The 15,428-nt window shown below is 39.1% G+C and overlaps 1 protein-coding gene across 2 annotated transcripts in view; it reads right to left on the reverse strand.

Annotated features, from left to right (window-relative positions):
* The window catches only part of GREM2 (gremlin 2, DAN family BMP antagonist), a 32,518-nt gene extending 17,891 nt beyond the window's left edge, over positions 1–14,627 (reverse strand). For both annotated transcript variants that reach the window (XM_081314567.1, XM_081314566.1), the window contains exon 1: positions 14,421–14,627. The gene's annotated coding sequence lies outside the window, so the exon portion shown is untranslated. The remainder of the gene's footprint in view (positions 1–14,420) is intronic.
* Positions 14,628–15,428: the final 801 nt, after the last annotated feature.

Raw genomic sequence — 15,428 nt, forward strand, 5'->3', positions numbered from 1 at the left:
AATAGCCAATACTCCAGAAGATAGGCTTAAGATACAGGAGGGTCTGGACAGACTCGAACACTGGGCGCTATCTAACAAAATGAAATTCAATGGTGAAAAAAGTAAGGTTCTACATTTAGGCAGGAAAAATCAAATGCACAGGTATAGTATAGGTGGTACCTTGCTCAATAGTAGTAACTGTGAGAGGGATCTCGGTGTCCTAGTAGACAATCACTTCAATATGAGCCAGCAGTATGCTGCAGCTGCCAAAAAAGCCAACACAGTTCTAGGCTGCATTAACAGAGGGATAGAATCAAGATCACGTGAAGTACTAATACCACTTTACAATGCCTTGGTAAGGCCACACCTGGAATACTGCATCCAGTTTTGGTCACCACAATGTAAAAAGATTGAGACTCTAGAAAGGGTACAGAGAAGAGCAACAAAGATGATTGGGGGACTGGAGGCTAAAACATATAGGGAATGGTTGCTGGAATTGGGTATGTGTAGTTTAATGAAGAGAAGGGCGAGTGGTGACATGATAGCAATGTTCCAATATCTCAGGGGCTGCCACAAAGCACCTGAAAGCAGGACAAGAAGCAATGGATGGAAACTAGTCAAGGAGAGAAGCAACCTAGAACTAAGGATAAACTTCCTGACAGTTAGAACAATTAACCAGTGGAACAACCTGCCTACAGAAGTGGTGAATGCTCCAACACTGGAAGTTTTTAAAAAGAGACTAGACAGCCATTTGCCTGAAATGGTATAGGGTTTCCTGCCTGAGCAGGGGGTTGGACTAGATGACCTCCAAGGTCCCTTCCTCCTCCTCCTCCTCATTATTATTATTATTATTATTATTATTATTATTATTATTATTATTACTATTAATATTATTATTATCCTCTTCCTCAAAGCAAAGAGGCAATGCATTTACCTCAACAAAACACTCAATCTTTCAAGCTTCCGCACTGCTGGAAACATTGGAAGCCATCTCCTCACAAACCTCTCTACCAGTATCAGGCTTTACACAGTCAAAAGGCTGTGAAGAGTCTTCTTGCAGCCATCTCCACAAATATGTGCCCGTGGCTTTTATTTCAGGAGGAGAAAGAGAAGTGACTCCTAATCAGCCAGTCAGCTACACACACAACTGCTGAAGGAGATTTCCAAGTAGGGGCTGTGCCTGTGGAAAAGCCTCTGCCAGCAGATATTGGAGGGGCTGTGAAGCACAGAGAAGCAAAGCCACATGGCTGCTTCACTTTGTTCTTAGGAGCCATGGGGCGCCATTGCATCTCACAGCGACTTTGAGTGGGTGCTTCATTTGAATCTTCATCAGACCAAAGCACCTCTTCAAAGAATTCTGCAGCTCTTTTGGATATTCTCACAGTAAGAGGCTTTTTTAAACAACACACAACAAAACTCTAAAATCTGGGCATATGACAAAATTGCCTCACCAGCAAGGCGTGCTCTCTAAGAGTAAAGGAAGAGGACCCACCAAGAAATGAAACTTGTAACCTTACTTAATGTAACATCTATATCCCAGAATCCCTTATATTCTGTAATAAATTAGTCGCTCCCACGATCAATTTCAGGCCCTTCTTCACTCTTTGTTTTTTAAAAACCCGCACAACAGAAGATGGAATAATAAATGCTGTATTCTGCAGTAATGAATCAAATAATTCTGCTTTACCTTGCAGAATGCACCAAATTCACAGTCCCTTTGGCAACGATCCTGTTTTCTTACAAAAAAGACAAAAGAGTGACCATCCATAGTGCTTTATAGCTCCAGTTCTAGAAGGGCTACAAATTAGCATTTAAAAAAATGAATTTGGGTATAATGGCTCCTGGATGGAGCATGTGTTCCTTCCCCTTGAGAATACTTATAATGGGAAATAGACTTCATTTCCTTCCTGGATTCATAGCAAAATTCGCACTTGCTTCGAATAAACGAGCAGAACAGAAGGGAATTTGAATTAAAATGATAAAGGTAGGAGTAGATTAACGACGGAAGGGATTATTTTCTGGTGCATTGGCCTATTGAATAATTCCTGTATTTTTTTTTAAAAAAAATACATTTTTCAACTTGGTTTTTTTTACAAAGCAGGTCTGCCTGGCAACCGCTGAAAACAAGTTTTTCCTCTTCCAAATCTTGGTAATCATGAAATTACCAATCAGTTTGGAAAGTAAAGAACATATTCACAGAGAAGAGAAGAAATAGTATGTAGCCAAAGTAGAATGGAGAGTGGATGGAAGGCATCTTTGATAGCTTTCTTTATACTTGTGAGCAGCAGTTGTAGTCAAAACACACTCCTTACCTAGACAGTAGTCAGCATCCAGAAATAAGAACGAATTAAAACAACCCCTAAATTATGTACAGTTTGTGTTCAGAGGGTTCATTTTGCTCTAAGCTATGTCCAGTATTCCACCCATTCCCAACAGATAGCTGAAAATGTGTCTTGCTTGAGCACTGGGTATGTTCGCTCTTAAGAGAATAAGCCTAAAGGAATCCAGATGGAATGTCCTATATGTGCCTTATTAAAACACTGATATTTTCTTGATTAAGTTATCTCTGTAAAGAGGTTTTGCAAATATGTGTGAGAGAAGCTTGGGTAAATATATGTGAACTCTGGCTTCAGCTTACAGACACATTTTAAAGTCAATCAAATGAGTTGATAGGAAAAGGTGACCTCCACTGAAAAGGAGAGCTTGGGTGATTATTATTAGAATTATTTGCTATTAGTTTCTGTTAAGGCTGGACTACCTAGTAATTTAGGGAGAAACTACTTTCACTCCTAGTCAAATTCTGAATTCTTTTATTTCTCAGCTTATTTAATTATTATTTAATTAGGTTGGGGATTGGGAATCCCTCTAATGGTGTTTCAGTTACAGGGATTCTCCCAAAGACACCTTTGCAAATGCAATAAATACTGTGCATACTGTACAATTAGTGCAGGTTCGAGTCCCACCAGGCTCAAGGTTGACTCAGCCTTCCATCCTTCCGAGGTAGGTAAAATGAGGACCCAGATTGTTGGGGGCAATTAAGCTGACTTTGTAATAATGCCGCTTGGGGGGGGGCGAAAGCCCTAATAAGCAGGCATATACATAGAATGAAGGCTACTGCTAAGCACATTTGATTTGTGCTTAGATTGTAAGCCGCCCTGAGTCTTCGGAGAAGGGCGGGATATAAATGGGATTAAAATAAAAATAAAATAAATAAAACAATGTTATGATAGAAATTGTCCTGGAATATATAAATAGAACTTTCACAGAAATTTGTACTTTTCATCATTACAATGAATTTTATGGACTGATCCCTCATAAACTTCATATCAATCCAAACAGATTATAGTCATAAGACCAAAGGGCCTGTTTTTCTACAGTGGACAACTACATTTCAGTGAAAAGCCCATAAGCATAATGTGAACTCAATAGAGCTTCAGGGCCAAGAAAAACATACTTGGAAACTCACCCTATCAGATCCCCTCTTAATATGGCATCTCACAAATAATTCCTTTGCAGATCTGGGAGAATCTGCAGCTAGAGTAGGGGGTGGGGTTAAGAGACTGGCTGGCTTGGGATCTCCGCAGGGGAGGAAGTGGCTGAGACCTGACTCCCCCACCCCAAAATCCTTGGAGCCTGGTTCCCAAGAGAGCATAGCTAGTCTGATGAGATTCTTGTAACAAGGCAAGTAACAGTAAAGAAACTTCTCTCATAAGCTCACGGTGTCGTTCTGGTTCCTTGTTCCTAACAGCAGATGAAAATGTACAAAGCCTGCTTGGTGACTATTTGAGACAAGGAGGAAACATTTATTCTTTCTGCCCCTTAAAAAATTACCATCTATCATTGGGGAAAAATATATAATATAGTAAAAGGAAGAACAGAATTATGAATTAATTGATTTTGTAAAACACACAAACACTCAGACATATATAGTTAAGAAGTACAAAACAAGTATTTATCTGACAGAAGTGCAGTATGTATGTAGCTCGGGATGAACTATAGAGTTTTTGGTGCTCTCTGAACTTGGTTGTTTGCTTGCAGATGTTTCATTACCCAATGATAACTTTGAAAGATGTCATATTAAGAGGGGAATCTGGTATCACATAAGGTAAATTTCTAAGTATGATTTTCTTGGCTCTGAAGTTCTCCTGAGTTCACATTATGCTTGTGGGCTTTTCATGTACATGTAGTTGACCACTGTATGCTAAACACGTGGGTCTGTGAATGCCTTACACTATACAAAATCAACTGTGGGAACTGTGGAAAATAGTGCTGGAAGTCAACTCAAGACAGCTTGCACAAGTTACCATCAAATACAGCGATGCACTGTTCCAACTGCTGATCTATAGAAGCAGGAATCTACTACACTAGACAGGACTCAAGGTGCAGACTATGAAGAGAGACTTCAGAGACACTCCAATACATAGTGTAAGGATGTAAGATGCAGGCAGGAACAGCATGTACCAAACAGCACAAAAAGCAGGCTTTGTGTACAGAACTATCTGCACAACACATAGGCTAGATGTTCCCAAGTCTAAATGGGAGATCCTACAGAAGCTCATGAAAAATAACAGAGATAACATCCTCCAGGACTTCCAGATTCCAGACAGGTAATACTGGCCAATCAACTGGACATCATGGTAATATACAAGGACCAGAAAAACAGCAATGGTGATAGATGTAGCAATGCCAAGTGACAGCAACATCAGGAAGAAGAATATGAGAAAATGGAGAAATGGCCAGGGCCTAAAGAAGAACTAGAGAGGATGTAGAAAGTAAAAGCTAAAGTGGTCCCAATGGTGGTAGAGAATTCATGTCTCTGACTCCTAAGTTGGGAAATGGCTCCAATAGATCTCAGAAAAATATCTGTCCAGAAGAGGGCAGTGTTAAGATACTGTGCAGAACTCTCAAACTCTGGTAAAGGACCCAAGACTGAGAAAGACACATACCACCCATAAGGGTGAGAAGGGAATTATATAGTCAAAAGGTATGAAACAAGTATTTCTCCAGTGGAAGAAAATAGATATAACTCAAGGTTGAGCTATGAAGTTTTTGATGCTCTCCGAGTTTGATTGTTTGCTTGCAGATGTTTCATTATCCAAGAGTAACTTCAGTGCACTTAGGAAAGAGCGCACTGATGTTATCTAGTTGGGTAATAAAACATCTGCATGCAAATGATCAAGCTCAGAGAGCACTACAAGCGCCACAAGTATTTCTGACGTTTCATATATTAGGACCTTAGAAAAGGGCGTGTGTAGGGCATTTACTGTTTTCCAGAATTTCATATTACATGCAGCAACCAAGAAGCGGACAGGGAGGACAGTCAAGCATCATAACTTGACTATGGATGGTTGAGAAAGAGGGTTAACTCTCATTTGTATGCCCCCAACCGTTTGACATCCAAATGCCAGATGCTAACAATCTGCTTCCACAGAAGAAGCTTTCTTTTGTTTTTCTCTTTCTTTCTTCATGTAGACTTTTCTCATCTAATCTTCACATACAATGGTCACATGTAACACCCAAGAGCAATCGACTGGTCCTCCAATCTCCCAGTTTTCAGAGAGGCAACTATATGGGGACAAAGTTGATTTCTAACAGAAGGTTTGTTTTGTAACAAACACAGCTGTTAAAAACAGTACTTGCAAGGCTTGGGCTCCTGAACTTTATGAGAATGAGGTCAATACTGAATGTCTATGGAGAGCCAGATCATGGTTGTCCGAAAGGTGCTTTTTCAAGAGGTAACTGGACTTTCTGTGTTTTCCTTGAAGATATTTTCACTTCTTATTCAAGAAGCTTCTTCCGTTCTGTCAGCCATGAATCCAAGATGATCCTGTCATGGATCTGCAGTCCCAAGAATGACAATGTCAGAGCTGATTGCAAACCTCTGTACACAGACAGGAACTCTTATCTTGCTGTGATTAAGTTTCACATATCCAGCCTGTAAAAGTCTCCAGATATTGGTTCAATAAATTGATGGCATTTCTGGCACAGCCTGAGGTAGCAAGATACAACTGAGAATCATATCATCAACATATATACAAAGGAAAGCATTGCAGGTTATGATCTTGTGAGTCTAGAACAGACATGTCAAATTCGTGACGTCACGTGACATCGTGCAACGTATCAGGACTGTTTTGCCATTGCCGGCAATGGCATGGATGCGGCTTCCGCAGGACACGTCCAGCCCATGGGCCAGAAGTTTGACACCCCTGATCTAGGACAACCTACCATGGCCAACTTGCCGAGGGACAAGAGTTACACTGATATCAAAGAAATGATGGACTGGAATCACCAAAGAAACGGTGCAAAAGGAGGTAAGGTAAAATGACATGTGAATGACAAAAAATAACTAAATAACTAAATTGTTGAATTGTCCTGTGCCAAGTTGACCATGGCAAGTTGTCCCATTCCATGATACTGTGTACATTACAGTATTGTTATTTTTTTTAAAAAAATGTGAAGTACAATGACTGAGTACCAGTCTGGAGTACAGGTAGTTCTTGATTTATAACCATTCGTTTGGCAACTGTTCAAATTTACAACAGGACTAAAAAAAATACTATTTATGATCAGTCCTCGCACAGTCACAGCATCCCCACATTCATGTGATCAAACTTCAGGCACTTGGCAACTGGTATGTATTTATGGTTGCACCATAAATGGTTGCACCATCCCAGGGTCATGTGATCACTATTTTCAACCTCCACCGCCAGCTTCTCACAAGCAAAGACAGTGGGGGAAGCCAGATTTGCTTACTGACAATTATTCACTTAACTGCAGTGATTCACTTAACAACCATCTCAAAAAGGTCATAAAGATGGGTGTGACTCACTTAACAACCACCTTGCTTAGCAATGGAAATTCTGGCAGATATTCTGAAATCAGGCTTGATCCTGATGACTGCATTAATAAAGCCAAGTAGTTTTCTTGGCAACAATTTGACTATGGTTTGCCCACTGCTTTATTCCAGAATGATGTTTTGATATTGTTGGTTTGTCTTGTTTATTTCCCAGTCTAGTCTACAGTTGTAGAATTTCCGTTGAAGTATTAATCAGTCCTAACCCTGCTAAACTCCTAAATCCAACAAGTCAGCAGGTGCTGCCATCCACAACGCTAGCTAAGAAGTTGTATTAAGATGCGACCCAAAGATAATCAGCTCTATAAAAGTCAGCAGGAAAGGAAAGGTTATTTCATTGTCAAAAATAACATACAGTATGAAGAAATGAAGTAGGATAAGAAACAAAATTCAAAGAAGAAAAAAAAAGATTTTCTCTCCATTAGTGACTCTTAACCAGCTTATTTATTTAATTAATTTAGAGTTTGCCTGGCTCAAAAATTATTCTGGGCAGCTTACAACTAAGAATATATATGTGAAGCATATGACAGATACAACTAAAGTGGAAGAGCAAAGTATTCAAAACAAGTCCAATCAACTCAAAACAGGCAAATGAACAAGAGGAGGGTTCACAACCAATCACTCTGTTTAAACTCTGGGAGAGTAACCAAATCTTCACTACTTTCTTTAAACATAAGGGTAGGAGCTACACCAATGGCAGGATCATTCCCAAAGACAAGAATTGCAATTCCTGGGTCTCATAAGAGGACTTTTTTTCATTAACAGCCATTTGTGTACTTAGCCTAAAAGTTTGCGGAACCTGTAGCTTTCCAAATATTTGATGATTTATTTTATTTTTTATTTTATTTTAATTCCATTTATATCCCGCCCTTCTCCGAAGACTCAGGGCGGCTTACAAGCTTAGCATGATGATATATTGATATCATCATATATATATTGATGTATTGTGTTTCTACAATAAACTCTCTGGTTTACAAGTGACAGCTAAAATATTTATAATGTAAATAATAAAAATATCTTCAGTAAAAAAGCTAATTAAAATAGAAACTAAAAATTTACATCAGCAGAAAATATTAACTATCACAGCAATAAAATAAATGATGGCAAACTTAGTTATCAAATGCTCCCTGTTATTTTCAGGGGTGATATTAGAGAAAGTGGCAATCTTATTTATACGATATTGCATAAAATCAGGGCCATGATTAAGACTTTGCACTTCTTACCCTTGGTCTCTGCAAATCACAGAAGTGGAAAAGCAGCCTTTCCCAGAATGTTTGTATAGGATGGGTTGATTCACCTTGAAGGTGCTTCTGAAAGTGCCTAGGCTATTTAGGGCTTTATAGGACAAAATCAGCGAACTTCATTGGTAGTCAGTGCAGTGTCCACAACATTGGTATTACATGTTCCTATAACCAGCATATCCCAATGTATAGGCTGCTGCACTTTGACCAATTGTAGTATTTGAGTAGTCTTCAAAGGTAGTTCCATGGAAAGCTTATTGCATTAGTTTAAATGTCACTGATGCAAGAACTTCTTATTCCAGTTGTTGCTGAGTATTTCAGAAAGCTCTGCTATGGCCAATGGGAAGGGATACTGGAAATTGTAGTTAAGCAAATCTGAAAAATCCAGAGATTCTGACTGGACTTAAATTTATAATTCCCTTTGTTGGCTCTCTTCATTGTTTTAAGCTACAGTCACTGAAATAAATGCACCAATTGTTATTTGATAGAAAAGCAATCTAATTTTCTATAAGAATAAGTAATGTTCCCAATACAGGAACAAATCCAAACAACATAATACCATCTGCTACATATTAAATTTCAGTCCTCAAGCAAACCCAGAAATTTTGCTAAAACACTAGTGGTTTCTTTTTGATAGTTTGATATCATTAACTATTCTTTCCTGTTATTACTACATATATTGCCTTCCTACCATCAGAACAAATTTCAAGGTAATTCTATTATATTCTTCACAGCTTATTAAATCAGCTGCTCTAAGCTAAAGATCTTTGCTTATTCAATTTCTCAAGTATTTACTCCCATTCATCTTGGCACATAAACAGTGTGCCATCCTGTGCTATGTTTTTAAATCTGAGAAGCAGTAATCTGACCTCTGACTTTGTTCTTTAAAAGTACTCTTATACACTGCATGATTTGGCAATCAGCAATAAACCCAAGTTTTCAGAAAATTCTCTTTCAATTAGACAAGTTGCCAGTTTTAGAAATGCAACTGAATTATAAAGTTCTCCATACAGTCCCAAGATTATGGCTACTTACACCATAGTTACTTTTGTTTTTGAGACTCATTGTTTATCACTTTGTGTCCTTAAATATTAACCCTAGTCATTAGTTCCAAGAATTAAATAAAGTCCCTGGAAAGCAACAATAAAACCAGGATAATTTCACAGGACTGAATAAAATGACATGTTACAAATTTCAAACATAATTTCCCAACCTTTGTGAAATCTGGCACAATTATAAAGGGCTGGCTATAAATGTCCATATGATGAAGACTGAACAACCAACAAAATGAAACTGTAAACTTCCCAATACTGCTGGGCAGTATCCACAAAAGTACAATGTACATTTATCAGTTTTCTCTTGTGTTTAGTTTGACTTCCAATGTTCCTTTAATTCAGTCATAGTAAACATACTGCTGAACTCCCTTGAAATAATACATTTTACTTGTAAAGAAATGATGGCTAGGTCCAGGACAGTGTTATTTTCCAATGAGACTTCAAAACTTCAAATGTCATATTATTAAAAGAAACAAACTTGATTTATAAATGTTGGATTTAGATTGCCTATAATAACCTCTTCAGCTGAAGTCCTCAAATTTTTCATGAATTTATCTTAGGCCAGGGTTCTCCAAAGTGATCAATATTAACTCTCAAGGGTCAATAGGACTACCCAAGGGGTCAACAGAAATATTCTTTCTTTCTTTCTTTCTTTCTTTCTTTCTTTCTTTCTTTCTTTCTTTCTTTCTTTCTTTCTTTCTTTCTTTTTCCTATCTATCTATCTATCTATCTATCTATCTATCTATCTATCTATCTATCGACAATGTTACACTAGTCAGGAGTCTACAATGCTAACACAGAGTAGTTATTTGGCTGCCTAAGACTGCTAGCCATTCAGTTCACGCTTGACTGAACCTGAATATACTGGATATAAATAGTCTGAACCTGGAAGAGTGTAGTGATTTACAACTAAAACTCATTCTCCAATCAAATATCAAAGCCCTTGTTGTCACTCATCAGAAGCATCCTTCCCATTAATGATAAATGTATGTAAAATCTTACATTTTTCATATTTAAAATATGTTTTATGGTTATTATTCATAGTGCTATTAAAATTACATTTATTAATTATATTCATACAGTATAATTTTGGATACCAATGAACAATCTGAAATTTCATAAAGAGGTTGATGAGCTGAAGAGTTTGGGGACCCCTGTCTTAGGCTAACTCTCTTAATTGTGCCATTATTCAATCTACTAGTTTGATCAAAAGAGAAAAATGGAGAATTTTCAGCTCCTGAGTCTTTCATTACAGTCCTATCTATACTGGATATTCAGGATAATTCAGGTTGTGCAGAAATATGCATAAGATTACTCTGGAAAAGTAACATTTCAATATCACTTTTGATTTTAAAAAATACTAAAAATTTGTTGGGCTCAAACTGAAATGGCCTATAAGCTCTGCAAATAAATATATAAATTTGACTCAAGAGCTCTGACATCTATATGGCATGGTTCCTCCTCTTTCAAAAAACACAGTGGCTGTGCGACTACAAAGAATTTACGGTAACTGAAAAAGCATGTGTGGAACTGAATTTAGAGGCATCATGGGCATTTTGGTAACACCATTCCAGCCTCTATATAACCAGGCAAAAGTTTACAGGGTTTGTTTAGAGTTGAGTTAATCATAGTTTTCCAACAAGGAAAAATAAGAATACACAGGTTTAGAAAAATATTTAAATTGAAGCATAAGGAAAACAATATGGATAGAGATTTTATTTTGCCACAATAACAACCCTACACATGGTATCTCAGTAAATTACAAAATAATAAATACCAGACCAAATTTGGAGAATGGTTAAGATGCTGGCCTAGAAACCAGGAGACTCTGAGTTCTAGGTTTCTCTTAGGCATGAAAGCTGCTGGGTAACTTTGCGCCAGTCATTCTCTCAGCCCAACCCACCTCAGAGGTTTGTCATTGTGGGGGAAATGGGAGGAGGCAGAGGTATTAGGTATGTTCACTGCCTTGAGTTATATATTAAAAAGATGGGATTAAAAAACCCAAACATGAAGGGAAGCATATGAATCAGCTTGCTCAATACATAAGCTTAAAGGTTCCCCTGTCAAAAGATATAGTGATATCCAATAAAATGATCCACAGATGGTAGCCACCAATTACTTATATAATTGTTGTTGACTTCCTACAATAGGTGTATCTGTGCTGAAGTAAAGACAGCCATCCTGAATGATTGAAGCCACAAGGCAGACAGATTCACAGGATTTGTCTTGAGTTTCCTGCGGATCTGCTAACTAAAGCAATAAGGAGCCACTGAAAATCTCCCTGGTGTATTTAAGTATTTTTATTACTACTGCCTGTGTGCCCCCACGTATAAGACATAGAAAAGGAGGAAACTAGAGGCTTCCTTTTACTAAGGAGCTTCACATCTTTCTGTTAACTGCAGTTTATCAGATGTGCAGCTAAAACTTTCCAGGTTATTTATTATAAGAGGGGTTTTCTCCAGGGAAAAGACAGAATTGTCCGATGCTGATAAAATTGAAGACTGAGAACCCACTCTTCACCAGAGAACCCACTCCTTCATCAAAGGGATCTTAAGGAAACCCAGTCAAGATTTGCATATTTTCTCATTACACAATTCTCTGAATAAATTTAGCAATTATATGAAGCAGAGTTAGCAATTTCCAAAGTGACAGCTGAATTGATCTGTTGGAACACAAAAGCACTCCACTGGATAGTTTATGTTCTCCTGTCAGGATCATTCTTTTTCCTTCTTGAAGGTCCTTCATCCCTAAGGAAGAAGATTTTGAGCGGAGGAAAAAGTACAAGAACTGCAGGAGGAGACATTTGTAAAGGAAAGATTCATCCCTTTCTCTCAGATTATTTCCTCTCCTCAACAAAACTTGTCTTCTGCAGGACTCTCCCACCCAAAGGAAACAGATTCAACTTCTATGGTATCACAAAACTATTTACTATTGTTTTATAAGTTGTTTGTTCTAATTTTTCTAAGTTATTTTCTAATGCAAGTTTCTGACATCATTGATAGATGGACAGACTATAATTTAAATAACTCCTTTGAGAAGATATAAAGAGCAATGACACTGTTAACATAATTGCTATATGCTAAATATTTAGCATTAGCATTTAACAAGACTTCTTCCAGTGCTTCCCTGAATAACCAGCTCTCCTTAGGAAGCTGACTCTTGAAAACATCAGCCAAGGCTCTTTACTCACCTCCAGTTTTAAGTCAAGACTCTCACATTGTTTTCCGAAGTATATCCAAGAGCTTCCAAAAAGTTACATTACAAATATCCTACCAGTCCAATGCTAAATAAAATCATTTATCTAAGTAATGTTTTCTAGTTATAAGTGTAGTTGTAACAAATATGTCCCATGTTCCCCCAGATAGCTTTGGGAACAAGCAATGTATTCAAAAGACTTACATTAGAACTTTTGCATCTCTATTCCAAAGGCAGTCCTACTGAGTCGAAAGCAATTCACCTTCTGAATTATTTATTAAAAATGCCTTTGTTTTTAAACTTATTGCATTTGACTCCAACTACTTGAGTTGGAGATTCATATATGACAAATCAGCAAATCTTACCGTCAAAGAATTAAGCATATTAAGAGCCAGCTTTGCAGCTCTTTAGCAAAAAGCAAATATAAGTTCAAAGGACAAAATATATATGCTCCCAGCTGCAGTATCTTTCATTACACCTGAAAATGCTTGGGCTCAGGAGTAAATTTCAACTTCCAGCCCACAAGTTTAAGGTCTATGGATTGGGTTGACCCATTTCCTTATCAGCCTTCATTGAAAAGTGCTTTCTTTGTTTCTACTTTCAAGTTTATAATAAACAGATAACAAAAGAAGAAAGGCTAGAAAAATATACCCACAGAGGTTAAAGAAAACTACATTTGCTTGGTTTCAGTCCACGCAAAGCATACCAGAACAATGATTTCAACAATATTTGTTTCCTTACCTTATTCAACATGTTAAAAAAGAAAATAAACCCTTGCAAGGAAACACAGTGCCTGCATTGTATTTGTGCTGGTGGGAAGTCAAGAACCCGAACGGATGTTAGATTTCATAGTGAATTAGCATGCAGCAGCAGCAGCAGCAGCACTGTGGTCTGATATGCAAAGTGCTAATTAAGGCCCAGAGTGGACCATGCACCTGTTGCTATTTGATTCAGAAGGCATTGTTTGGATTCCTGTAGATTTACATCAAAAACCATTTACTACAGTGATTGGGACTGGCTGGAACTCAGGTTCAACTTACAGTATTCAAGAGGCTTTCAATGTGAGTGCTTGTCCACATTCCCATCCTTCTCTCCCTCCTCTCTCTTTTCACCTTTAAGAATTTTGCTTTCTTGAAAATAAAGTCAGGCTACTAATTTTATCCTCCTAAAATCTCCTGAAGAAAGCTATGTAACTACTTGCACACTCCTGCACTGAAATTAAAAAGTGTCTCCAGGTTTCTTCTGTACGTCGGCTTCCTAAATTTTTATATGAAATTTAAAAACTATAGATCTCCAAATGTGTAGGTTCAATTTAAAAGGAAAACTTTCCTCCCCTAGCAAGGATGAATTTCTATCCCTGTAACACTCCTGGTCAAAATAAAGTCACATTCCACGTTTCAAAAGGATATGGTTATAAACTGGTGTATGTACTTAATCTTTTTTTTCCCTCTGGGTTTTGTTTTTTTTAAAAAATCCCGATTTAGAATTAATTACGCTAAACCAGGCCTATCCGAAATCATTTAATCCTTAAACCGGGTTTATCCCAAAGTTCAGAAGAAGAAGAAAAAAGTGAAATACGGCATTTATAAAAGCTTTAGCACCAAGTTTTACACACGCAGCAAACAAGAATGGTCTTCCGCTGCGGAGCACACTCCGATCCACCCCTTGCTTCCAACAAACCAGGATGTAACGATGTGGTTACTTAGAACGTACACGCATCTGCCTGGTAATTAATTACCTAGAACCCGTAATTTTGATTTGAGAAACGTAAAAGCCTTGAAGGGCAGGGCAGTTTATGAGCAGAAAGCGGACTAGGATACTACGCTATTAAAAAAAATACAGGGGGGGAAGAGTCTTCCCCAAAGGCGAGAAAGAAAGAAAAAATACCGCTTCTCACCCTTCCTTTCATTGGGGGGGGGGAGTAAGAGAGAGAGAGAGATTCCGACGCTTTCGAGAATGTGCCCACGCGCGTCTCACGCCTGCCCCAAAGAAAGAAAAACGGCCCGCGTCCGCCGGCGTCTTGTTTGCCCGGCTCCTCTCCAGCCCCTAAAGGCACCGCCGACACCTCCAGCCCTTCGGACGGCACGGCTTCTTTACCTGTCAGCTGCCGAGGCGGCCGCCGGCCCTGGCCTTCTCTTCGGAGCGGGAGGGGGGGGAAAGTCGAGGGAGCTTCTCGCTGGGTTCCTTCCAACGCCGCGACGTGCCTTTTTTTTTTTTTTTTGCCTTCAAGGGGACGGCGGTGCCACGCTTCGCAGCCAAAGCGGAGAGCCGTGTGTGGAAAAGGGGCTGCTGCTGCTGCTGCTGGCGGGAAGGCGCGAGGGAGGCTTTTTTGCTCTGACTCCTCTGGGTCACCCACCGCATGGGGATATTACCGAAGGCTACGCTTTCTATTGGCTCCGGTCACCAAACAAATCACACTCGCCTCCCCTTTCGAGCCGCTCGGCGCTCCTCTCAAGTCCCTCCCGCCGCTGCTTTCTGCTCAGGGGGTTGTTTCTCCTCCAAGGCTTACAAACGCTGCAGCCGCCCTCCAGCCAAGGCGCGCGCTGCTTTTTTTTTTTTTTTGTCCTGGGTCCGGATTCTCTTTTCTGCGGATTTGCAGGCTGGTCTGCAAGGTTGGGTTTGTATTCACCTGCAACCTAGGAGTGTCTTCCAACCGTTGGATCCGCGAGTCTTTGCCTAGAAAACCAGTAGGGCCCCCTCCCCAAATCATTTCCGTCGTCGTCCTTATCCTCAAACTGCGGGCCGTTGAAGAGAAATAGATACCTGGATTTAACTAAAGCCAAAGGTTTGCCCGAAAGCTTTAATATATATATATATATATATATGAATTCGGGAAGGGGTGCGGGGACTGTAAGCTGGCTCTTGTCCGTGGTCTGCGAAAACTTCTGTAGGTATCGGGGCTGGGGGGTGGGGGAAATCGTTTCGGAATTTACTGCATCAGAATTAACAAGGTGATATAATAGTGTGACATGGCAGGACGTCGCAACTTACTTTAGGATCCCAAAGTCTGAAAGCCCCAGAGGAAAATGTCAGAGCTGATACCGGTACAAGTTTCCTGGCGGCTTTTTCAATTGTTCCTATACATAGATAGAGCTTAGGCATTTG

The sequence above is a fragment of the Vipera berus genome (genome assembly GCF_964194415.1).
Source record: "Vipera berus genome assembly, chromosome: 1".
Classification (NCBI taxonomy): domain Eukaryota; kingdom Metazoa; phylum Chordata; class Lepidosauria; order Squamata; family Viperidae; genus Vipera; species Vipera berus.